The following is a 23,437-nucleotide window of genomic DNA, read 5'->3' as shown; positions in this document are numbered from 1 at the left end:
CTGGCCTCCCTTGGTGAAAAGATGGGCTGAGTGGAGTGTGGGGGCTGCCAGCATCCCCTCCTACAGACTGCGACCTGGACCCCTTCCCAGAATCCATCTCTCTGTGCTGGCGCGGAAGCCAAGTGATGTGCTCATGGTCACCTGGTGCAAGGGAATATTCTCAGACCTTGAAAACATTGATCACCACTGAGTTTTTCCATATCCACAGCTCTGAGGCAGTCAGGAGGACCACAAAGGAAGGGGAAGAGAATTAGCAAGAATCAAAAGAGACAGCTATGCTAGGAGCTTTACATGCCACCTTGAATTTAACCTCCACCACCATCCTCTGAGACAGGAGCTCTTATAGAGAAGGCAACTAAAATGTAAAGAGGACCTGTTCCCCACCCAAGGTAACCCAACAAGGGAAGGTGGAGCATCGGGCAGCCAAAATGCAAAACGGCTGTGCAATTTACCACCTATACTAGCCTGTCTTTTTATCTCTGCAGTCAATGTCCAAATGATTTGAACTCAAAGCCCACTGCCAAGGAACATTGAGCAGAATTTTCAAAAAGTGCGTGTATTGAGGAACTGAACACCCCCTGCGTGGTTGGGAATCCCAAAGCCTTTTTGTGTGTTGAGCAAAAGGAATCTATTGAAGTCAACTCTTCTTTAATCATTTGTTGGGAACATCTACAGCTTAAAACTGCTGAACAAGTAACCTGTGTCTGCCCTGGGCTTAACCTCTTTAACGGGGCTATTTCTTTCTTGGCTAGTTCTAGGCTCCTGACACGAGGATTTTAAGTGCTTAAAAGGCACAGGATAATAATCTTCCCCTGGAACAAAAGGCTGATAGAGGAACAGCAGGGAAACAGGTGACCTCCATGTCCTAGTACCATTTTTTGAGTTCAAGTACATTCTCATGAACACTTCCAAAAAACCTTGCTGGAAAATTTGCCAGCAGCAACAATCATTCATATCTTGTTGAGCAAATACTAGGTGCTGTGCATTGTGTGCTAAAACATCTTAGGCACTCTACATGGATTCTCTCACCACATTCTTACACCAACCCTATGAGATAGGAACAAGTTACACTGATGCAGTGCGGGCATATACGATAGACTTTAGATGTATTAACTCACATCTTCCTGTCAACAACCCTAGGACAGAACTGCTGCTATTATCTCTATTTTATGGAATCAAAGAGGTTGTGTAACTTGTCCAGGGTCATGCAGCTATTGAATGTCAGATCCAGAATTCACACTCAGACAGTCCCACTCCAGGGTTCACGCTCTTGACCACCATGCTACCCTACCAGAGTGCCACAGGCTGTGGCTCTGAAATAGGGAAAGGTTAATGAGAGATAGGTCAGAACTGTCAGAAGAATTCCTGTCTTCTTCTGTGTGAGCTCACTTTCCAAGAAGCTTAGGGCTCTGCTTCACACGCCTTCAGCTAAGACATCCCAGGACCAGCCTGGGAGAATGGCAGTGAGCTTTGTGTGGCCAACTGAGTGAAGATTTAATCCTTGGAAAGAAACTCTCATTTGAAAGAAACCATTCTGAAGTCGCCCTGCATCTCTGCCATTTAGAAAGATCCCCATTCTTACAAAAAAACAAAAACCAAAAAAACAAAACCATCAAGGCTCAAGGAGGAATGTTTTGCTCCTATAACAAATACCACCTTATCACCAAAGGCAATGCAGTCAGCTGCAAAAAGCCTGGACTGGCCCAGGCAGCAGCTCTCTTCTCTGGGCTGCTGAATTTGCTTGTGTAGACTCCAGGGAGTGACTCTGGAGCATTCATTCTCAACTTTCCTTTAGTGGCTGTTTCTTAATTCTGATAGATATTCTGAGGAAGGATAAGAAGAGTCTCGTTTCCTAGAAGCTCTTTATGTCCTTAAAGGTATTGGTGCAGCACTTTGTACACATTGGTTAATCAATGCAAACTGCTTCCACTATTCCCATCAGACTGATGGGGAAGGCAGAGATGAGCTACATTGTCTGTCTCCATGGGTGCAAGGGCTGGAACATGCTGGATCCATGTCTCCCTTCTGGGTGCCTGACATCACTTGTTTGTCTTTGATGCCCATCAGCCAAAAGAAGTTATTCATCTCTAAGCATGAATAATACCAGTAGGGTGGATTTTTCCAGGCTTCTGAAGTGAGTTCTCTGAAGAGATGACACTAAGCCGACTAAGCCAGAGCAGCTGACACATAGCATAGGGTCCTGGGAACTGCAGAGGCCAGCCCACCTGAGTTAGGGTGAGAGGCTCTTGATGCAAAAGTCTCAGCCTTACTTTCCAGGCCCCTTTCCAGAGCTATAAGGGGCAACAGAGGGTAGAAGGTCCTATTGCTGTCCTGAGTCTTCGCTTTAACACTCCCAACATTTAGTGATTCACTCAGTCATTCATTAGACTGATATTTGAGCACCTACTCTGTGGCATGGCTCTGTCCTATTCACTGGGAATATAGCAGGGAACAAAACAGACAAGGTCTTGTTCCTGCTCTCATGAGGCTTATATTCTAAGGGGGAGAATGGGTAATAGAAAGTTTTTTTAAAAAATTGACAAGATAATTACGAATTGGGGTAAGCGGCATGAAGGAAAAAGAAGTCAGAGGGGAGAAACAGGGAAGAGTTTTGGAGGAAGTGACAAGAGAGGCAGGGCCTGAAGGACGGAAAGAGGCCTGCTACCTGAAGAACTGGGTGGAAAGCATCCCAGGCAGATGAAACAGCAGTTGCAAAGTCTGAGAGTCAGGAAAGGGCCCAGAACAGCAGAGAAATAGACAGGAGGCCAGGGACTGGATGGGTGGGGAGATGTGGGATGGGTGGGAGTCAGATGGATCTTGCCCCCCAAGAGGCCTCCTGTCTACTTTCTCACCTTCCTGAAAATCACCAGTCTCCCTTATAGTGTGCTTCAGGAACTCATCCTTGCTAAGCCAAATCCAGTCCCTCTGCTCAAATTGAAGAGAAGGGAATTCTTTTTGTGGCAGATGGGGTATGTGGTAAAGGTATGGCATTTGGTTTTATATGCAGACTTTTTTACATACGGATCACGCCAACAACAGCTGAGAAGCTCCCCAGCGATGGATGTATTTGCCTCGGAATGGAGTCATTCAGGCACCTGCAAGGCTGCAAACACCAAGCTGGGACTCTCCCTCACCTGCAGCCCCAGTCCTATCTTGCTGCTTCTTGGTGACATCATGAAAAAGGCAAATTGGGCTTCAGGTTCTCTGCACTCCTCCTTTCAGCTCCCTCTGCCCCTTTTTGGGCTTGTCTCCACCCATTCTCTCCCCTGGTGCTCTCAGGGGGTCTGCCTGGACTAATCTCTGCCATTCGCCAAGTCTCTGATGAATAAGTCACCTTCTGAATGCACGCCTGCTCCTGCAACTTCAGGCAAAGTACAGGCAGGCAAAGCAGAGGCTAGATTTACAAGACCTTTCTGTGTCCTCCAAATAATGCCAAAGAACAGGCTGTCTAGTCCACTGCAGTCTGAGCCTGGCCCAGCTGCCCAGCTTACTAATTAGCTGTACTGACAGGAGAGTCCCTATTCAGACCCTTCCCAATGGAGCCATTGCAAATGCCTAGAGCACACTCTGTTGAGGAAAGACTATGGCTAAAACACTTTGAGGAGTGGCCTGGAACTTCACTCCCTAATGGCCATGCAGCCAACCTTGAGGGTGTGAGCTCAGAAAACCTGACATCTCTCTCCAGGGCTGACCCACTACTGAACCTTGCCATCTGCCTCTCTAGCCCATCGGTACCTTCGTTGAAATGAGAGAACGCCCTACTTCGGATCACTTTCTCCCCTGGCTTTCTAGGGCTCACAGCTTAAGGAACTAAATCCTCAGCATGGCTGCACAGTCTGAGCCCGCCTGCTTCCTGGGTTCTGGCTTGCCCCTTTGTCCCTGCACTCAGCCACACTGGCCTTCCTCCCGCTCCTTGGTGATGCCAGGCTTCCTCATGCCAGGCAACTTTTGTGCATGCTCCTCTCCCTTCCACCTGAAACACTCTGCCCCCACCAGTTGAAACCTGCCGATCCATCAGACCTCAACCCAAGCCTCACCTCCTCATGGAAGCTTTCCCGGACCCCCTGTTGGGGTCAAGCTGCCCTGCCATGTGGTTTTTCAGGACCACCTGGTAGAATCGCTGCTTGATTGATGTGTGTACCCCCATCTAGCCTCTAACTTTCATGAAGGTGGGGGCTCTTGGCCTCAGGCACTGCTGTAGCCCAGTGTCTCCCATGCCCTCTGGCACACAGGAGGCATCCATGCCGAGCTGAATGAACCTGACATGGCCCTCAGTAGGTCCATCCCAATCCCCTGTCCCTCTCCTCTTTTCTTCCAGCGTCCCTTCTTTTATTTTCTTTACATTTGCTTCTTTCCTTCCTCTTCACTCTTTCTGTTCATTTCTTCTTCCTTCTTGGGCCTTGGGCCTACTTATTGCTCCCAATTTGCCAAACCTTTGCATAATGTGTAGGCCTTCAACCAGATCACCCCAGAGCCATGGGCCTAGTGGGGGAACCTAGGAATCTGGCTTCCTACAGGGTTAGTCTGTTATGGTTGCCATAACAAGCACCATAGGCTGGGTGACTGAAACAACAGAAACTAGAAACTTATTCTCTCACAGTGCTGGAGGCTGGAAGTCCAAGATTAGGGTGTCAGCGGGGTTGGTTCCTTCTGAGGCTATGAAAGAAGGATTTGTTCCAGGCCTCTCTCCTTGGCTAGTAGATAGCCATCTTCTTCCTATGTCCACTCACTTTGTCTTCTCTCTATGCATGTCTCTGTATGCAAGTTCCCCCTTCTTATAAGGGCACCAGTTATAGTAGAGCAGGACCCACCCTAATGATTTCATTTTAACTTGATTTTCTCTGTAAAGACCCTATCTCCAAAAAAAGGTTGCATTCTCAGGCAATGGGGATGGGGGGTGAATTTCATCTTATGAACTTGGGGGTGGACACAATTCAACCCTAACACCTACCACCACATGTCCATTGCCCCAACCCTCTTCGACTCATTGAATGAAATAAAAATAAGGAAACACCGGACACGTCTTCTGAAGAAATGACACAGGAGTCTGGGAATGGGATGGGCATGACAGGAATGGCAACTGGAGAAAGACACCCTACCCAAGAATGAGAAAGCAGGGTGGTACTGACAGGAGCTAAAACTATCATTGAATGGCCTAGCAGTTAGTTATACATCTAGGCTCTGGTAAGCTGCTAGTTCTGAGTTCAAATCCCCACTCAGTCACTTACTACCAGTGAAGTTTTTCCCTTGCTCATAAAATGTGAGTAATAGTAATACCTCACTTATGGGATGGTTGTGAAGATTAAATGAGAGAATTGCCCAAGCAGAGGGCTTCACACTCTACCCAGCACATAATAACTCAATATGTACCAAATGTGTTGTTATTGTTATCATAATTGGGGGGGGGTCTCACCAGGTAATTCAGGAAGAAGTGATAACAAAGAAGAGGGTAACTGTCATGACTGAGTCCACACAACTCTGTGTTCCCTCTCATAGTCACAACAAGAAAGGAAGCTGAGCAACTGCCAGACCTGATCTTCTTTAATTGTGGTCTGTGGACCAAAGACATCAGAATTACCTAGGCCCCACCCAGAAAATGCAGAATCCTGGGTCCCTCATGAAGCCACTGAATCAAAATTGTGGGGAGCACCCAGGAACCTAATTTTTAAATAAGCTCCCCTGTGATTCTTATGCACGTTAAAATTTGAAAACCCCTGGACAAGACCACAGGTCCTGGAGGAGCAGAGATGAGTCATGTCCATGAGTAATACCCCATGTCGACTCAGCCCTGGTGCCAGGTAGGCACGCCCCTCACACCTGTTCTCATCACCAGCATTCCTTGGACAAAGTCAGGAGACGGTCTTGAGCAATTAGGTATAAAACAAATCTCTGTAAGTCACATTTTAAATATACTATTTAGAGGGGTTGCATTGGCAAATCAAATTGTTTTCATTATTGTAAATTTTACTGTGCTCAGATACTTAGTTTTGGACTATCTATTCTTCCTCTCCCCACAGCTGAGGTTACCCAATCTTGACCTCAGGTTTAGCTCAAGATGACCTCTGGCCTTAGGCTTAAGGATTATAAGGCACCCTGGCCCAGCACGCTTGCTGTGCTTAGGGCTCTGTTGTTAGGCACTCTGTTTATTTTGTTCTTGGGCACCATCTACTACCTGGTCAGAAAAACCTTAGCCCCACTGTACCCCAGTGCCTGTGTTCATGTCTTGCCCCAAAGACCCAATCCCAGAGGCTACAGGTCCTCAAGGCTGAGATTCTACCTGTGGCCCAAGCTAAGGTCCTGCCATCTCTTAGCAGAGTTTCCAAATCCTGGCCTACTTTCTAGGGTCTTCCAATATCATCTGGTGCTGAATTCCTGTCACCAAGCTCCATGTGCCTCTCAGGACACCTCTCATAATCCCCCCAAACCATATACAGCCTACCAGTGAGGAGCACAGGCTCACTAGACAGCCTAGGTATGAAGCTTGGCTCTGCCACTTGGTAGCTGTGTGACCTTAGCCAAACATCCCACCCACCAAGCCTCAATTCCTGCATCTATAACAGCCCCTACTATTATATGCAGGGTTGTAATGAGTATTGAGTGAGGTGATACACTTACAGCCAAGCACAGTGCTTAGACACAGCAAGGGTTCAATAAATGTTGGGGACCAGTTCGCAAGGGTTCAATAAATGTTGGGGACCAGTTCAGAAGCTGTTCTATGTCTGAATGCTCATACATGTGAACAAAGCTCCATGCCAAAGCAAACGTGCCTCCCAGCTACCCAAGCAGTGGCACCAGGAGTCACTCATAGAGTGTCACTTTGGGCTTTGGAACAAATAGACTTGTAAGCAGCCTTTTCTCCTCTTTTCTTTTCTTTCTTTCTTTCTTTTTTTTTTTTTGAGATAGAATTTCACTCTTGTCACCCAGATTGGAGTGCAATGGTGTGATCTTGGCTCACTGCAACCTCTGCCTCCCAGGTTCAAGCGATTCTCCTGCCTCAGCCTCCCACGTAGCTGGGATTACAGGTGTGTGCCACTATGCCAGGTAATTTTGTATTTTTTGTAGAGATGGGGTTTCACCATGTTGGCCAGGCTGGTCTTGAACTCCTGACCTCAGGTGATCCACCCGCCTTGGCCTCCCAAAGTGCTGGGATTAGAGGCATGAGCCATCACACCTGGCCGAAGCAGCCTTTTCAGAACTCAACTTTGAATAATAATAATAATAATAATAGCAAATACACAGTACTCACTGTGAGCTGGACCCTGTGCTGATAAGGGCATTACTCATTTGATTCCTTCCATAACAAGGTTGGTACTTTATTACCCCCACTTTACAGATGAGGAAACCAACGGCCAAGGTCACAGGACTAATAACTGGCAGAATTTGGATCCCAGGCAGCCCAGCTATGGAATCTATGTACTTAGCTAATGTGTTATGCTCCCTCTCTCTCTCTCTTTTTTTTTTTCTTTTTTTTTTTTTTGAGACTGAGTCTCGCTCTGTCACCCAGGCTGGAGTGCAGTGGTGTGATCTCGGGTCACTGCAAGCTCCGCCTCCTGGGTTCACGCCATTCTCCTGCCTCAGACTCCCGAGTAGCTGGGACTACAGGTGCCCGCCACCACGCCCAGCTAATTTTTGTTGTTGTTGTTGTTGTATTTTTAGTAGAGACGGGGTCTCACCGTGTTAGCCAGGATGGTCTCGATCTCCTGATCTCCTGATCCACCTGTCTCAGCCTCCCAAAGTGCTGGGATTACAGGCGTGAGCCACCGCACCCAGCCACTCCCTCTCTTGAGTAGTCTAAATTAATTATTAAAAAGCAAAGGGGGAAACAAGGAAAAAGTTAAAAACAGAGAAATGTTTTAAGCAGATAGCATTGGCACCAGGATTCTTGCAAGTGAACTCAAGAAGCTCACTTCTGGCTAGGTTTAAACCATGGTGTATTTAATAATCAAAGTAATTGCTATTCCTTCCCTCCCCTTTTCTCTCCCTATAGGCCACTGGCCCAGATGCTTGTTCTTGTTCCTGTACCTTGGACTCCTTCACTTATCTTTCCGCTGAGTTGGACACGTCAGCCCAGGCCCATTCTCTGTTACCTTCCCACCCAATCAGTCCCCTCCCTTCTCTGTGGTTGTTTGGGCTGGATCCAGTCATATCTCAAGATGGGGACACCTTGTTGGTAGTTGAACATTTTTTGATTAGTGAACCCTTTCTTCAGAAAAAGTACTCTCACCCACATGTATAGATGTTAGATTTACCTAAAGCATGGTATGCCTATGGCACAAATGACTTCAGATTATTTTTCCAGCAACCTTAAATCAAGGGATACTGCATTAGCCATTCAATGCTTATTTAATGAGGTGGAAATGGGTGTGTCTTCCACTCTGCACAATACCTAACCCCTGGCAGCTAGCACACAGGCTGAGTGTCAGAGGCGTTCGAACCAGAGCAACTCCATCTTGAGTGAGGGCTAGGAAAATGAGGCTGGGACCTGCTGGGCTGCATTCCCAGAAAGTTAGGCATTCCTAGACTCCAGACGTTTACAGTTAAGGAAATAGATCGATAATGTTTACCACACAGACCCAGACTTGGGGGTGTCCAGATAGCCCGATATTTTGAGAACAAAGGCATTCCTAATTTTGCTTTAAAGATAATAATATGGATTCTTGCAAAATATAGTAATTAAGAAAATTAGGCCAGGTGCAGTGGCTCACGCCTGTAATCCCAGCACTTTGGGAGGCCGGTTGGATCACCTGATGTCGGGAGTTGGAGACCAGCCTGAGCAACACGGAGAAACCCCGTCTTTAATAAAAATACAAAATTAGCCAGGCATGGTGCCTCATGCGTGTAATCTCAGCTACTCGGGAGGCTGAGGCAGGAGAATCGCTTGAACCTGGGAGGCGGAGGTTGCAGTGAGCTGAGATTGTGCCATTGCACTCCAGCCTGGGCAACAAGAGCGAAACTCTGTCTCAAAAAAAAAAAAAAAAAAAGAAAGAAAGAAAAGAAAAAGAAAATTAATCCTTTATCACAAACCCTTGTAGCAGAGCACATCTCCCTATGATCTTTTTAAAATCCTATGTATACGAGCATGGTACCTAAGATGGACGTGTTCCTCCTCTTGCTTTCGGGAACACCCTACTCTGTCAATGGAGTAGCTGTGCTTTCACCACTTTACTTTCCTAATAAAAAGAAAGTAAGTGCTTTTGCTTTGCACTGCGGACTCGCCCTGACCTCTTTCTTGCTTGAGATCCAAGAACCCTCTCTTGGGGTCTGGATCGCTTTCCTGTAACAGCAGTCCCAAGATCCTTAATAGTTTATGTGCAGTCCACAGAATGCATGTCACCGAAGTGAGCAGCTGCACTGTCCCAGGATGAGATGTCCCTTGGATGTAGATACAGTATACGGATGTCCACCCACCATTTCCACTGAATATGTTATCATGGCTGGTGCTACTCACCTGTGAAGTCAAACCACTTAACCAGATATGGCTTCCTTGATCCTTTGCAGAACCAGTCAAGTCATACGTAAACAGCAGATTTGAGAGAGAGTTTAAAAGAAACTCATTGTATTTTCTCTTAACGTTTTGCATACTAACTTTGCTTTGGATTACATACTTCATTTGCAAACCCATTTATTCACACTAACAAAGGCAGGGGCAACAGAAGAAAATCTCTCTGAGTCCCTCTGCCAACAGCAAATTGGTGATCTTGCCTTCAGATCTACATCTCAAGAGGGGACTTTCCTCGGAAGTCCTCAAAGACCAACACAAAGAAAACAAAGGAAAAGGGAATTTGTGACTGTGAATCAGAGTCTCCACCAAAATCCTCAGTCACCCACACTGACAAACAGCTCCGGTAAACTGCTGGCCACCCTTCACTAGACACCACTTCCCAAAGCAAGGCCCACTTCTTTCAGCCCTGATGCCACTGCTGCTGGCTCGTAGTTACACAGAGCTGGTGGAGGGGCAGCCTGGCTCGCCCTCAGCCGGGATGCTCGCATCCTCCCACTGGGTCGGGGAGCTAACTCGTAAACAATCGCATCCCTGTAGAGAATGAAAGGAAAAGTACCGGTCACCAGTGCAGCAAGGAGGGAGGCAAATGGGGGTGGCGGTGGCGTGGGTGGATGTAACATAGCTAGAGAATCATGGAGTGTTGGAATTCTGCTGAGGCAGAATGAGCCCTTGGGCCTGAGAAGGGTCTCCCTTGGGTCTCTGAAAAGTGGGTACTTGACTAAATGCCTGAAATTTCCATCCCAGTATCTGGAAGGCTGAATTTCTGAAGTGCTCCTCTGCAGCAGCCTTGCATACCTTTGGCATGTAATTGCGATGTGGGTGTGGATAGTGTATGTACCAGAGAATCTGTCCATTCTGACTCCTTCTCTCCTGGTGCCCATCGGAGGGGTACTGACACGAGGATGTGATATGCCAAGATCAGAAGAGAAGGAAAGAAGTAATCTGAGTGACCATGGGGCCATGGGAATACCACCCTACCAGAACCCTGAGCTGACATGCCCAGATAATCCTAAACTTCAGCCTGACTTTTATATCAAAAGGTTAATAAAATCTAAGCTGCCCACCATGTGGACAGCTTTTCCAAGGCAGCTGAATATCCAGGCTTCCCAAGAGAGAGCTGGTGTGACACAGCAAGATAATGCTAGCCACTCACCATGGCCAGACTCACCGCAGCTTTCTGCTTCTGCCGAACCACAGGGGCCGCATCCAGCACTTTAGTAAATGAGAAATGCCTGTCCCGTCCAGCCCTGATTCAGGGCCAGTGTCAGGCGGGCACCGGAGGAATGGAGATAATGCGGCGGCATGGTGCATTCGTATTTTTGCAGTCTCTAAACTAGAAGTGCTATTTTTACATGTCTGTGACCTCAGCACGCCCTTCCCCCAGGGCAGTCTGCACCACGGTTTAAACCCAGCCAAAGGTGAGCTTCTTGAGATTCCCTTGCAGGAGTCCTGGTTCCAGTGCTATCTGCTTTAAAACATTTTCTTTCTTCTCCAAGTAGCATTACATTTGCACTTGGACACACACACACACACATAACACACACACACACACACACACACACGACCTCAGCTACAACCTGCTCTCTGTTTCCCAGATCAGATGCCCTGATTCTTACCTAAAGAGCTTGTAGGCCAAGGGCTGTACCTCTCTCCACACTCGCTCAGTGCTGTCCCAGGGGAAGCAGAATCCACTTGGTGTCTTCTGCTCTGTGTTTGTCACTGTCACTGTGCTGCAGCCGCCGCCCCAGCAGCCCCAAGCCGGCTCTCTGAACCTCCAGGCTACTGCAGCTCTGAGTGGGGAGAGGGACGGGCCGTGGCATGCACATCAGGTTGCTGGCCCGCCTCCAGATACCATGCCACAGAGCTGGCTACCCGTCCCTAGGGCTGTGTGGGAAATCGAGGTGGGGGGGCGGGGGCAGGCTGGGAGAGCCAAGAATGTCAGCCTCGAGGTCTATCTCCGGTCCTTGTTTATCAGCAGAGGGGACCTGCCTTTAGACAACCGCCCACCCCCACATCACCCGCAGGGATGCACACAGCTCTAAGCAACCCCTACTCTGGACAGCCAGCAGCAGGCCCAGGAACACAGAACCATTGGCCAGCCAGGAGGGAGGTAGAGACAGAAGACGGTGGCAGCAGCTACCCTGGGTGTTATTTTAACGTGGTTTGTCTTGGGGCAAATGTCTGAGCCGAATGGACTTCTGGCCCGTCTGAGCAGAATCCTGTTTATTTTGAGGCCTGAGTCGCCAGGGAAACAGCAGGTCGTGGCTCGGAGACTCTCCTCTGGAATCAGAAGGCTGCTGGATGAAAGGGAGGCCTTTTCTGTTCTGTCATCTGGCATCCTTGCATGGGGTGTAGGTGTCTGTGTGTGGCAACATGTATGTGTGTGTGTGTGTGTGTCTGTCTGTGCCATCCCCAGAGCCAAGCCCTACAAATGGCATTTTGCAAAGTCAATCGAGGCAAAAGCCATCCAGGTTGGGACTGTGGAGGGGCTGCAGAGGGGGCAGCTCTGTCCTCCCTCTCCACTGTTCAAGCCTGTTCCCGTTGGATGAGGTGAATCCTCAGGTGAGCTCAACTTCAGGGGTGGGAAATTCTTCAATGGGCCATGGACATCCTCTTCAGACTTCTGGCCAGGACAGGGTAAGGAAGGGAGGGAGCTGTCTGGACAAATAATTCTTTGGCTAGAAGGTGGGGAATAAGGTGGACTGAAAGGATATGGATCAAGAGCTGTCTCTGAACCAAATGTAAACATGATTAATAGTTTCCAATAATTGAAGAGTCGCTCCTGCTTATGCAGGCGTTTGAGCCCAGGAGGCATGAGTGAGTGAGTGTGTGTGTGAGTGTGTGTGTGCGCGCACGTGTGAGCTTCCATGTATGTACACAAGCCTGCCCACCTGATGATTCAGGTAGAGAGGTACAGATCGACCTGTCAGAACTAGAAATATGCTCCCCAGCCTCTACCTCCTCTGGGTGTTGCTTAGGTGTAGGGAGAATGGAAGTGCAGTCTGTTCCCCATATTCCCCACAGAGCATGGGGGTATGGGAAGACATTCATGTGCCTTCTGAAGGGATGAGCCTTGGAGAAGGAGCTCGTGTCCTGTAAAGAGCTAGAGGTTCAATCATCACAGAACTCCAATCACGGATAAGCAGCAGCTCCCAAAAGGGACTCGAATGTACAGAAAATGTTGATTTCTTGAGACCCTCTTAACTGGAACCCTCATGAACTACCACTTCTACACATGCAAAGGATACTGATAATTTGCTTTAAAACATAATAATCTTCCTGAGTATCTGCAAGCTTCCAGAGGACCTTCTGAATCATTAAAAAAAAAATTTCGGACAATGGATTTCCAAGTATTAAAGAATCATTATGCTAGATGTAGTATGCATGTTAACCCTTTTTAACTACGTGAAATGATAGACTTGAAAGTTAGAAAATACCCAAAAAATCCTAAGGACGGAGATGCAGACTCAGAGACTCACTCAGGTGGTACCCTTAGTTAAAGTCCTCATTGTGACTAAAACCAGGTCTCCCTGCTTTAGGTTAACCCCGTGTTAACCTGCCTGCACTGTGTGGTTGGCCATTGTTGGGCAATTCAGCCCAAGGGCTCCAGATTCCTTCCCTTCTAGTGGAAATTAATAAGACTTTCCTACTCATATCTTCCCTGCAAACTCACAGGATTATCATGACAATCAAATGTGTCCAAGTGTGTTTGAGCACCTTGAACGCGGGAAATGCAAATGCAAGTCATTATTTTAGTTTGTTTGATTTCTCCATTGTGTCCAGTTATGAAACCCTGTTTAAACACACACACACACACACACACACACACAACTTTTAGGCAAATATAATCCCTAGCTACTGACATACGCTAATTTATCTACTGCATATTGGGTGTCTGGCAATACTACTGTCCAGATACTGGGAAATAATCCTCAGTTCGCTAAGGTATTTACTGTAATATAATTCCCCCCAATGTTGAAACTTTTTGAAATTTCATTTTAATATCCTTCAATTTCTACATTTATTTCAACTTCTGTTAGTATCTAGATTTACCTTTTAAATAACATCCATTGAGATGTTTCCCAGTCCAGAGACATGCCCACGTGAATGCTTTTCAACCTCACTGTTATTTAGAGTAGGAAGGGACTTTGCGATGACCTAGTCGAAAAGTCTGGTCTCAGAATAGCCCTCCAGCTCTGTGCCTGGAAATAGTCGGTGGAAATAATAGCCGCCGAAGCTGCTTATTAAGCATCCACAATATGCTAGATTGTATGCAGAACATGTAACAGAAATCATGTCTTCCTCCAGAGCTCTTCCACCACTTTAAAAGCCATTTCTGTCCTGATAAAACTTTGTAAGAGAGGCTGCCAGTACTGCAGAGGGGTCCTCTGAGAAAGGAAGGAAATGACAGGTTTGGAGGACCAAAAAAATCCTAGAAGGTTTATCCACAGAGATGTGGGCTTGCCCCGGAGTCATCCACATCTAAAATGTTGTGGCTGTTGCCAGAGGTGAGATTTTTCCTTCCACATCCTAACAGATGGACTCAATACAGAGCACTTAGGCAGCTGCTATTACAGAAAGTGACTCTACACCTCTCCTTTAGAAGGGTGATAAAGGTAGAATGTGGTGGTTCCGTGGTTTTGCTTATTTTGTGCTCAGTGCCTCTGACAATCAGACATATAACTATCACATTTTAACTGTACCAGCATGAAAGAAGCAGAGCATTATTGAATCAACAGGGTTCAAAATGCCCCCAATATATACATTTTTTTTTTTTCTCTCTCTCCAGGCAGAACACAAGCCCTGGCGTCTTGTCCTTGATTCTTGAGAATGACATTCAATATTTGCTTTAAAATTTCCCCTTCATTCATCCTGTTTACACAAACGATACAGTTATATGAAACACACACCAGACACATTGCATTTTCTTTCTAATCTCATTTGACCTTGTTCAGGCACAACAAATCTTATTCAGCTGACGGGGGAAATTGGATGCTGCATGCCACTCTCTCCCTCCAGCAACACATTTCCTCTGTTTATGCCCAATCAGGCAGTTAAATGAAGGGCGTCCTGGTCTCATAGTGAAGCAAGCGCCACGATGACAGAGGGCAGTGGGAAATGCAGCAGACATTCATGGGAAATTGTATTCGTTGCTCAAGGAGACTGGCCAGCCACAAACATCACCAGAGCTGCAAGACCGAAGTTGGGTCCAATGGCCCTCAAGAAGGAAGGTACCTCACCCTGATCCCACTGAAATCCAATCACAGGCGCTTGCCCCCCATGGTTAGCCCGACTCTTCAGCAACTTCAGGGGAGGATGCTTGGGAAGCGTCCTACCCACGCGAGCTGGGTTTCCTCTCCTCTGATATTGATTGCCTGTTGCCTATTCTACTGTGTTTTCCTCGATCCTGGCTGGTTAATTTTAAAATATTTTACCTTTACAAAAAACAAACACTCTGTGCACATGATAACACTGCACCAGAAGGTATAAAATGACCCTCACTGACCCTCTTTTCTCCAAAGATAACCACTATTCACTTTGAATGTATGGATCCTTTCAGGAAAAAAAAACTGTCTTTGTACCCTGAATATATGTATGCTAAAAACACACATTACCATGCACAATGTCCTGTGTAATTGTTTGTTTGTTTTTCACTTAATAACAGATGTTTGCACATTGGTCTAGTTCATCCAAGCACCAAATTTCTTGCCTGGATTATTGGGGTATCTTCCTAATTGGCCTCCCTGCTCTACCCTAACCCTCTACAGTTCATTTCAGAAGGATCCTGCTAAAAGGTAAATCAGATCATGTCCCTATTTGTTCAGAACTGTCCAGGGCTTTCCCCATGCTCTAGGAACAAAAACTAAGCTCACTACCACCACCTGCCTCTGCAAGTTCACCCCCAACATACTCATTGCTCACTGTGCTCCAGTCACCTGCTCCACCTATGGGCCAGGCTTGGTCCTAGCTCAGGGTCTTCCTACTTTCCATTCCCTCTGCCCAGAATTATGCATTTATTTTCTGCCTCTAGGTTATTTGCCTGGCTTACTCTTTCCTGTTATTCTTGTCTCAGCTCAGGCCACCTGTACCCTGACCACCTGTTCTAAATCAGCCGCTTATCACTGTCTTTCACATCTCCCACTTTCTTTTTCCTCATAATTCTTACTACTTTCTCAAAATTATTGTATTCATAAAGTATTTACTTAGGCTGGGCGCGGTGGCTCATGCCTGTAATCCCAGCACTTTGGGAGGCTGATGCGGGTGGATTACCTGAGGTCAGGCGTTCGAGACCAGCCTGGCCAACACAGTGAAACCCCGTCTCTACTAAAAGTTACAAAAATTAACCGGGCATGGTGGCTGGCATCTGTAACCCCAGCTACTCAGGAGGCTGAGGCAGGAGAATTGCTTGAACCCGGGAGGCGGAGGTTGCAGTGAGCCCGGATAGTGCCACTGCACTCCAACCTGTGCGATAGAGTGAGACTCTGTTTCAAATAAATAAAATAAAAAATAAAATAAAGTAAAAATAAATAAAATATTTACTTACTTGTCCTCTGTCTCCCCTGCCACATACACTGGAATACAAATTCCACAAGGAGAGCAGGGCCTTTGTCTTCTCACTGTTATATACTCAGTACTGAGACCAGTGGTCCTCAAGCTCGAGTGTGCACTGGAATCACCTGGAGGATTTGTTAAAATACAGATGCTGGGCCCCAACCTCAGAGTTTCTAATTCAGTAGATCTGGGGTGGGCCTACCGAAATAGAGTTTATATTTCTAACAAGTTTCTAGCTGCTGCTACTGCTGCTGGTCCAGGAACTGCATTTTGAGAGCTACCAGTCTAGACGATACCTGGCATACAGTGGGTGTTGCATATATATTTATTACGTGAATGCATGAGCCTGCACATAGGCTCTGCCACCATCTTTGTCATGGCAGTTTTGTTTTCGGTTCATCATTTATTTATATTTATGGGACTACAGGCTGTGAACCTTTTGCCTCCTCAGAGTCGTCGTGACAGGAAGGCCCCAAGTTTTGCCAGGTAAAATGGTGCCCCATCTCCATTGGTTTGTCAGTTGATGATTACAAACCTAAAGCTTAGGCCAGGTGCAGTGGCTCACGCTGTAATCCCAGCACTTTGGGAGGCCGAAGCAGGCAGATTGCTTGAGTCCAGGAGTTCAAGACCAGCCTGGGCAACATGGTGAAACCCCATCTTTACCAAAAAAACCCACAAAAATTAGCTGGGTGTGGTGACGTGTGCCTGTGGTCGCAGCTACATGGAAGGCTGAGGTGGGAGGATCACTTGAGCCCAGGAGGCGGAGGTTGCAGTGAGCTAAGATCACGCTACTGCACTCCAGCCTGGATGACAGAGAGAGAACCTGTCTCAAAAAGAACAGCAGCAGCAACAACAAACTAAAGCTTTATAGACCCAAGAGGAACCAGTGAGAGACTTCTCATTCTCTGCCTCAGCAGAACATCAAACCAAAAGATGGTGCAACTCTCACTTGACATGTGACAGAGAACAGAGTGAGCTCTCAGGCCTCCCCTGTAATGATTTAACAGCTATCCTGTTGGTTTAGATTGGGCTTGGTATATTGCAGTGTATGCAACATAAACCCAAGCAGGTTATGAAATATAGAAAGCCCACTGGTTTTCCTGAGTCACAAAACCTCTTGAAAATCTTGACAAGATCTATAGCCGTATTCCCTAGGACACCCACACACATACAGTTTTACATTTAATTTCAGGAAGTTACAAGACGCCCCAAACGCATTTTAACCCCAAGTTAAGAACTTCTGGTTTAATAATTGTCTGGCTATTTGGCAAAAACAAACAAACTAACAAACCCAATCTGGATCCCCAGTTTCTTATTTAAATTCCTGATGAATCAGAGATTTAAGTGTAAAGAGACAAGCCTTAGAGGAAAACATTAGTTAATAAGATTTATAATCTTAGAATGGGAAACACTTTTTGAAGCATGATTTTAAAACCCAGAAGTGAAAATAAAGTAGTGAGATTGATTCCAAAAGATCTAAAATGTCTGTCCAGGAAAGAGGAAAAAAACTCTCCTGATTTAGACTCTGAGGAGAAATTAATTGATCCTATCTTTTCCATCTATCTTCTTCCCAGTGGAATTGTGTGAATGACCTATGGCCAGGCTCTATGGAACAAGACAAGCTTATCAGAACTTACAGGGTGAGATCATATCCTTTGGCAAAGCCCTGTCACTGGGTTAATTATTTCAATAATAGTGGTTTGGGTTTTTAAAATTATTTATTTTTATTTTTTATTTTGTGAGACAGAGTCTCGCTCTGTCGCCCAGGCTAGAGTGCAGTGGCGTGATCTTGGCTCACTGCAACCTCCACCTCCCAGGTTCAAGTGATTCTCCTGCCTCAGCCTACCAAGTAGCTGGGATTACAGGCATGTGCCACCACTCTCGGCTAATTTTTGTATTTTTAGTAGAGACAGGGTTTCACCATTTTGGCCAGGCTGGTTTGGGTTTTTAAATGACGTTATTGAGATATGCTTCACATACTCTGAAGTTCACCTATTTAAAATGTACAATTAAGTGGTTTTGGTATGTTCACAAAGTTGTGCAGCCATTACAACTATAATTTTAGAATATTTTTGTCACCCCCCAAAGAAGCCCCATACCCATTAGCAGTTCATTCCCCATTCCTCCCTCCTGCCAGGCCTAAGCAACCACCCCTCTACTTTCTGTCTCTATAGATTTTCCCATTCTGGCCATTTCATATCAATGGAATCATACAACATGAACCTTTTTCCTTTAGTGTGATGTCCTCAAGGTTCTTCTGTATTGGAGCACACATCAAAATTTCTTTCCTTTTTTTTGGTTTCTTGAGATGGAGTCTTGCTCTGTCACCCAGGCTGGAGTGCAGTGGCTCGATCTCGGCTCGCTGCAAGCTCCGCCTCCCAGGTTCATGCCATTCTCCTGCCTCAGCCTCCTGAGTAGCTGGGATTACAGGCGCCCGCCACCTCGCCCGGCTAGTTTTTTGTACTTTTAGTAGAGACGGGGTTTCACTGTGTTAGCCAGGATGGTCTCCATTTCCTGACCTTGTGACCTGCCCACCTCGGCCTCCCAAAGTGCTGGGATTACAGGCATGAGCCACCACACCCAGCCCAATTTCTGCCCTCTTTATTGCTGAATAATATTTCATTGCATGGATACACCACATTTTATTTCTCCGTTCATCAGCTGATGAACATTTGGGGGTGTTTCTTCTGTTTGGCTATTATTATAATGTTGTTATTCATGGGCGAGTTTTTGTGTGAACACGTGTTCATTTCTCTTGGGTCTAGCGGTGTTTTTTTTTTTTTTTTTTTCCTTTTAAAGATTTACCCAAGAATTTACATCTATCTATCTCTCTCTCTCTCTCTCTCTCTCTCTCTCTCTGTCTGTCGGTTGGTCTATCTGCCTGTCTGTCTGTATATATGTACTCACCCCCACCCTGCCCACCATCATAACCTCATAGAGAACCAAGCAGATCTGGGTTCTAAAGACCTCAGAGCTCTTACAATCCTGGCCTGGAACCTTCTGTGTAAGGGTCACGACTCACTCTCACTATGCCTCAGTTGTGCCATCAGTGGAAGGAATGTGCGAACACCAGCTCTTTCACACTGCCACGGGATATTGTAAAGATAAAGGAAGTGACGTAAAGATAAAGGAAGTGACGTAAATCAATAGGATCTACTCTTTCCAAGATACGAAGCTATATGAATAGGCTGGTGTGCATCAAAGAAACAAGATACACTTCAACCAAAAGTTTTGCCAGCACAAAGATGACTGCATCAGCCAAGAGTCCAGTGGCTTGATATGGGGGCATAGATGGTACAAGAAATCACCACTATATTCTCAAGATTTTGGTTTTCTTTGAGATCAGAATGTGGTTGCCTTCCAAATCCTGCCAGCCACCCTCTGAGGGAGGGTCCCAGCTTGGTCACCCTGGTCGGGGGTAGGAGAAAGGGCAGGGCCATACCATACTGACTGGCAGCCCAAGGGGCAAGCTTAAATTCTAAAGCCTACCCTCTAACCAACGTTTCCCACAAAGACCACCCTACCCCCATTTAATTAAAAAACACCCTACTCTCTGCAGAGTCCCAGAGGCACCTCTTTTTGTGAAATCCCTGACATTCCTGTAGGCTCTGGGGCAGGGAGTGACCCCCTCACCCCTGGGTAGAATCTAATAAGAACTTCCCAGTAGAGGTACTGGGCACCCAGGTGGCAGAAGAGGGGTCTAAAATATATGTACTTCTTCCTGCTCTCTGACCAATCACCTGTGCCCTTTGCTCTTTAAACTCAGGCAGCAGGAAATTCTACTGAGAGGTTTGTAAATGATTAGTGGAATAGAAAATGAGAAGGTGGCATCCTGGGTTATAATCCCCACATCACCACTTACTACATGTATAATTTAGGACAAGTAACTCATTTCTTTGAGGCTCGGTTTACTCATCTGTTAAATGGGATAATAGCAGTACTTGCCTCGTAGGGTCATTGTGAGGATTACCTGAGATGATGCCTGTAGGGACTCCAGCATACCCTCTGTGTTTGCTATGGTTATTATATTACTTCTAAAGTCAGAATTAAGGACCTCAAGGCTGGGCATGGTGGCTTATGCCTGTAATCCCAGCACTTTGGGAAGCCGAGGTGGGGGTGGATCACCTGAGGTCAGGAGTTTGAGACCAGCCTGGCCAACATGGCAAAATCTTGTCTCTACTAAAAATACAAAAATTAGCTCGGTGTGGTGGTGGGTGCCTGTAATCCCAGCTACTTAGGAGGCTGAGGCAGGAGAATTGCTTGAACCTGGGAGGCAGAGGTTGCAGTGAGCCAAGATCTCACCATTGTACTCCAAGCTGGGTGACCAAGCAAGACTGTCTCAAAAAAAAAAAAAAAAAAGAAAAAGAAAAAGAAAAAGAAAAAGAGAATTAAGGACCCCAAGTAATCCATCCATTCTCCCTAATCTATTTAGGAAGACTCATTTTCTGTTGGTCAATTAATTGGATGCACTTAAGCACCTAGTATTTATTAGCTACCACATACTAGCGGGCTCGGGGATGAAACTTAATTTTCCTCCAAGAATGGAGAATTCAAGCTGTGAGAGAAACTAAGATACGTGAAGTTCTTAAGGAACATGTAAACAGTAAACTGCAATCCTGACAGTCAAAGCCGTTCTAATTCAGAGAGTGGGAACAGCAGGACAGTCTGGAAGGGCCAGATAAGGCCTCAGAGGGGAGGCAGCACCAAGGCGGGCCCTCACAAGGCAAGATGAGTTCACGCAGAAGAGGAGAGGGAGACAGAACTGGGGGCAACGGTGGGTGAGAGGGAAGGGAGACCAATGTGAGCATGGGCAATGTGGGAGCCCAGGTGGGTCTGGACCTGGTGCATGGTCTGGGGGCTAAGCCACAGACCACCCTTCTTGTATCTTTCCTACTCTCAGGGATCTCTAGGAGTAACATGCCATGGAGTCTTTTAGTCACTTGTTCCACTAATAATTATCCTTCCTATGAGAACTTTTGTCACTAATACATTTTTATGGCATGTAAGAGGGAGGAGCTGCTATCAGATAAGCTTTGAGTCAATCTAGACCATTGCAAAAAAAGCGACATAGAGTGGTAACCATTGACTTCAGCCACCCTGCATCTAACCCCCTTTGTCCTGTGATGAGAACTCTGATCATTTCTGGGGAAACACCCCTTCATTGCTTTCAGTCCATGAAGTTTTGGGGATGGGAATGACTCCACACCCATGGCAAGGATGGGCACAATACCCACATTGGTTCTATGAGATTGACCCTGAGATTCTAGCTAGAACTAGAAAGGGAAGCACCTGTTCTTGTACAGTGCTGTGCTAGTAGGATGTCAGCTGGGAGCTGCTGCAGCCCTCTGGCCATCGCAATGGGCAGGTCTTCCTGGAAACAGAAGGACACAGGGGAAGCAAAGCCAAGAAATGGAAAGACAGATTCACGATGCCATCATCTAGGCCCCTGGATCTCACTACACCAAAACCTTGCTTTTTCAGGCACATGAGTTAAAAAAAAATCCTCTTTTTGCCTAAGTCTCTTCAAACTGGGTTTCAGTCCACGGTTACTAAATGAATTCTGACTTATTCAAGCAATTACTTTGTTCCTACCAGAATTTTGTTGGTTGCTTCTTAGCATGGGTATTTGTAGTCCATAGCCCAGGGGCAGATTGCGTCCAGGATAACAGTTTGTGTGTGGAAGTGATAGTGGCGTCTATCCATATCCCTAAATGGATATAAGTACATGTGATATGCGGAGGCATTAGAGGGGAGACCAAAGCTGCAAAATCTGTTTCTCCTCTTTGTCTCTGAAGTCTGTGTACAGAGCAATTTTCCCCAAACCCCTGATTTTATTCCTCTTGTTTTCAACCAGAGAAAGGAGTTCTTGGATCTGTTAAGTATATTTTGCAGGGCTCTAACAAATCAGGAAGAGATGGGAAAGGGAGGTGTTGGGGAAAAAGAGGCTCTACATGTCCCATTTTTGTTTTTTTCCTTTTTGCCAACAACAAAGAATCAGCTGGCATCCTTTTATTTTCTATTTCATGCAGTGCTTTTTAAAATGAAGCATTAAGTCTACTGTAATGGGATTTGTCTAATGATTTCCTGGTAAACGTCTTCTTGGATCTCAGCAAAGATAATTCACTTAGTAGGAACCACTTCCTGCTTCCCCACTGAGAACTAGACCTACCCAGTTCTTGCTGGGAGTAAATTGGCCTTTGAATGAGAGAAGGCAGTACAGGAATATTTCACTCTAGCATTCATCACATAGACTCAAGCTTGCCACAGACCCAGATCAGGGAGGAGAAAAGGAAGGGGTGGGTGAGGGAGAACGTTCATGCTGAGCACAAGCATGAAGTCAAGCAGAAAGTCTGTAGCAATCTGAGCCCTTTGCAGAAACAGATGCACTCACCTCTTTGCCTTGGCTCTGGGGTGCTTTCTTTCTGGGGCAGTGACAGCTTCTGCAACGTCCACACTGTTCTACCAGGACGGCTGCAGGCAGGCTGCTGCAGGAGGAAGGGAGTTCCCATTCACCATCAGAAGGGAGTGTCCTCCCAGAAAAGGAGGCGATGCCCTGATTCCCCTGGAGCGAAGGCTGTTGGATCCACTTGTCCTCTCTCTCCAGCTCCCTTTCTGGTATGAATGGAGCTCAGAGGAACCCCATGAGAAGAGCTGAGTGAAACCACACACCATACCCACCCTGCTAGTAAGTTGGCCTCCCAGCCTTGGGGATCCTAGAGAGGAAGGTAGCGGAGTAGGTCATGAGGCACTTGGGTCCCTACAAGTGCAGCTGACACTGGTATGCCCACAGAAAGGCCAAGGACAAGCACTGTGTATTTATTTCTCCCCCTCTCATGTGATCTTATTTTTGGACTGGACACAAAAGCTATTTGGGGGCTGGACAGCTGCCAGGTGAAAGGACAATGATCTCATCCGAGTTCTCTCCATGCCTCTCTCTGCACTAGTCCCTGTTACCTTTCCCAATATGAGGCAGAAGGGAGCGGGTTTTGCTCCGAGCCTTACTTTCAGTACATCCAAGCAATGTGTCCAACTTAACATTTTTCTTCAATTCTGCTACCCTTTGAGGTTTCTCAGAGGATCAGTGTAATGAAGGAAGTCCTTACTTTTATGTCTGATGCAGGTGTTTCTGAGTCTGGTGGTCGTGTCGTACAGTCATCATACACACTATTTTAGATGCAAAGATCTTCTAATCAACACCAGGATGGGAGCCCCCACCCTGGAAGGCAGGTGTGGGCAACGCTACAGAGCTAGGCTCTCAATGTGTTGATTCTGCCTTCCGCCCTGGCTGTTTCTGCCTCTGGCTCCTAGGCTTATAAAACTTACAACATTGAGACAGCTCGATTTTTCGCCTCTGATCTTTCCTTTTCAGACGTGAATGGAAAG

General features: G+C 46.5%; 1 protein-coding gene and 1 long non-coding RNA gene across 7 annotated transcripts in view; one reads left to right on the top strand and one right to left on the bottom strand.

The window, feature by feature from the left end:
* The window catches only part of LOC103244713 (uncharacterized), a 301,134-nt gene extending 285,175 nt beyond the window's left edge, over positions 1-15,959 (top strand). The window contains exon 4 of one of the 2 annotated variants that reach the window (XR_012090835.1): positions 14,553-15,959. This is a non-coding gene — a long non-coding RNA (uncharacterized lncRNA). Of the gene's footprint in view, positions 1-7,987; positions 9,528-14,552 lie in introns of those variants that run through there. The other variant, XR_012090834.1, reaches the window with a different exon arrangement.
* FGF1 (fibroblast growth factor 1) overlaps positions 1-22,892 on the bottom strand; it is a 107,639-nt gene extending 84,747 nt beyond the window's left edge. The window contains exons 1-2 of one of the 5 annotated variants that reach the window (XM_073010606.1): positions 11,119-11,296; positions 7,674-7,791 (exon numbers count right to left, since the gene is read on the bottom strand). The gene's annotated coding sequence lies outside the window, so the exon portion shown is untranslated. Of the gene's footprint in view, positions 1-7,673; positions 7,792-11,118; positions 11,306-22,445 lie in introns of those variants that run through there. The other 4 variants (XM_008014790.3, XM_038006624.2, XM_008014799.3 and 1 more) reach the window with 4 other exon arrangements.
* Positions 22,893-23,437: the final 545 nt, after the last annotated feature.

The sequence above is a fragment of the Chlorocebus sabaeus genome, chromosome 23, assembly GCF_047675955.1.
Source record: "Chlorocebus sabaeus isolate Y175 chromosome 23, mChlSab1.0.hap1, whole genome shotgun sequence".
In the NCBI taxonomy this organism is placed as follows: domain Eukaryota; kingdom Metazoa; phylum Chordata; class Mammalia; order Primates; family Cercopithecidae; genus Chlorocebus; species Chlorocebus sabaeus.
The sequence above is the reverse complement of the archived record's forward strand: the minus strand, read 5'-3'. Positions and strand labels throughout refer to the sequence as shown.